Source organism: Etheostoma cragini, unplaced genomic scaffold, assembly GCF_013103735.1.
Source record: "Etheostoma cragini isolate CJK2018 unplaced genomic scaffold, CSU_Ecrag_1.0 ScbMSFa_4656, whole genome shotgun sequence".
Taxonomy (NCBI): Eukaryota; Metazoa; Chordata; class Actinopteri; order Perciformes; family Percidae; genus Etheostoma; species Etheostoma cragini.
In genome coordinates this window covers 26,670-29,620 of record NW_023269050.1, presented here as the reverse complement: position 1 = coordinate 29,620, position 2,951 = coordinate 26,670, and positions in this window count along the sequence as shown.

The window sequence follows — 2,951 nt, the reverse complement described above, 5'->3', positions numbered from 1 at the left end:
GGGGGCATTTTCAACATTTGCCTATTTCTCAAAAATTTGATTGTTTACAATATAAATAAACAAATAAAAGTTGTTTCTGATTCAGTTCCTTTAGTTACTCTACTACATTCATGTGAAAAAGTGATAAAAGACACAGTACAGCATGTAGAAAAAGTACTATTTTCATTTTTAATTCTTTTTGCACGTACATGTATGTACATACTGTGTACGTAAATTACGTCGGAATGACGTGATCACGTAAAGGCAGAGTACAGCTGACGTTGCTAATGTTGTCATGTCGCTGTTGTGCTACTGGGACTTTGGAGGAAAGCAGCTTCAGCTCAAACTAGAGGTTTAAATACGTATGTTAGCTTTTTACCGAGCGGAAGGAAGATCCTCTGTCTCACATGAGCCGGCAGGACAGTTTACCGAAGTTTATCAACAACAAGAGGAAGGAGACGTCAACCAGAAGCTAACGTTGCTAACTAGCTGTTAGCAGCTTAGCTTCCTGCACCAACTGACGTTAGGTTGGTAAAAATTTAGCTTTAGATTCCTTTTGGCAACAATACAATTAACTAATTTACTATAAATACTAACCTGAAAGATTAAATTACTGTGTGTGTGTGCCTGAGGCCAGAGTATAGAGGTATCTGCGCTGAAACTGTAAGCAGGATCCCCGTTAAGAATTGCTGTAATTTAAAGGTTTACTGCCTAAATGTAAATGTACATACGTGGCAAACTAAAGGTTTTAAAGCTTGTACGAACAAGTAAGATGTTCTGGTAGATTCGGCATACAAATAATCCATACATTGTAATGTACATAGCAGGAATATCTACTTTTCGTACTCCCAGCTGGCGTCAGCGTTCGTATGAGATGAAGAGACGCTGCGTTGAAAAACGTCATGTTTTTGAATGGAGTTTGGTTGGGCGAGCTTCTCATTTCTCAGCCATATGCTATATTATCGCTAAAATGATTTAACAAGTCAACTGTTTTTATGTAACGTGTGTGTGTGTGTGTGTGTGTGTGTGTGTGTGTGGCAAGCTGACGGCCATGTGTTCCCTGGCAGATGGGGCAGGCTCTGTGTGTGTGCGTGTGTGTGTGTGTGTGTGTGTGTGTGTGTGTGTGGGGGAAGGCTGTCCTCCAGACAGCAGCCTCAGTATTTCTGTGTGTGTTTTGCCAGAGGTTTGGTGTGAGGCTCCATCATGGCGTCTTCCTTTAAAATCCCCAAGAAGAAACCGGCCGCAGGTGGGGGCTCCGCCGTCCTGCACACGTCTCCGCTGTCCCGCCTCCAGAGCTCTGCAGCAGGTGGGGGCTCCGCCGTCCTGCACACGTCTCCGCTGTCCCGCCTCCAGACCGCTGCAGGTGGTGGCTCCGGCGTCCTGCACACGTCTCCGCTGTCCCGCCTCCAGACCGCTGCAGGTGGTGGCTCCGCCGTCCTGCACACGTCTCCGCTGTCCCGCCTCCAGACCGCTGCAGGTGGTGGCTCCGCCGTCCTGCACACGTCTCCGTTGAAGGTGGTGTTACTACCTGACTCTGGTTCTTTAACCCTGAATATCTCAAATCTGAGCTTCTTTTTAACCAAATGACCACAAAATGGATTCCTTCCAGCGCTCGTTCATTCCTCTGATCTCAACTTAAAAATTAACAGTAACCGTGTGTGTGTTCGACAGAGCTACGGGCGTCCGTCCGGCCGAGGAGACAGGGTGCATGCTGGGAAGGCGCGGGGCTCTCCAGCGGGCAGACAGAGGTGTGTAGAGCGCCCCCTACAGGCCACGACACATTACCCCGACTGTGTGTGTGTGTGTGTGTGTGTGTGTGTGTGTAGAGAATAAGTGTCAAACGTGCGTCCAGGGCGCCTCTGTTCAGGGACGTGGTCCGGACGCTGCTGGGGCTCAGCGGCCCCGCCACCGCTCCAACAGCCAATCGCAGCCCAGCATGGAGCGGCCAATCCCAGCGCAGCGCCGAGGCGTCGTCCAGCTGCTTCTCTAACGGGTGAGGTGGACCTCAGGGACCTTAAAGGGGCTCGGACGGTTTATTGGGTCAGAATGGATTTTCACTTTAAGTCAAGGTCGTCACAATATTTCAAAGTTTTTGTCACTATTTTTTAAAGTTTTTGTCACTATTTTGGGAAGTTTTCGTCACGTATTTTCATGTTTTCGTAACTTTCCGACGTGTCACGTTTTTTGTCACTTTTTGTAATGTTTTCTTCCCTTTTTTGAAATTTTAGTCACAAAAAGTTTTGGACAGTTTTTGGGAAGTTTGTGTCACTTTGATGCTATTTTTTCATTTTTTTCAACGTTTGTCAGTGGCTTTGTCGGTGGTTTTGTCAGTGGTTTTGTCGGTGGTTTTGTCGGTGGTTTTGTCGGTGGTTTTGTCGGTGGTTTTGTCGGTGGTTTTATCAGTGGTTTTATCGGTTGTTTTATCAGTGGTTTTATCAGTGGTTTTGTCGGTGGTTTTGTCGGTGGTTTTATCAGTGGTTTTGTCAGTGGTTTTGTCAGTGGTTTTATCAGTGGTTTTATCGGTTGTTTTGTCAGTGGTTTTATCTGTGGTTTTGTCAGTGGTTTTATCAGTGGTTTTGTCAGTGGTTTTGTCGGTTGTTTTATCAGTGGTTTTGTCAGTGGTTTTGTCGGTTGTTTTGTCGGTTGTTTTATCAGTGGTTTTGTCAGTGGTTTTGTCAGTGGTTTTATCAGTGGTTTTGTCAGTGGTTTTGTCAGTGGTTTTGTCGGTTGTTTTGTCGGTGGTTTTGTCGGTGGTTTTGTCAGTGGTTTTATCAGTGGTTTTGTCGGTTGTTTTATCAGTGGTTTTGTCAGTGGTTTTGTCAGTGGTTTTGTCGGTTGTTTTATCAGTGGTTTTGTCAGTGGTTTTGTCAGTGGTTTTGTCGGTGGTTTTATCAGTGGTTTTGTCAGTGGTTTTATCAGTGGTTTTGTCAGTGGTTTTGTCGGTTGTTTTATCAGTGGTTTTGTCAGTGGTT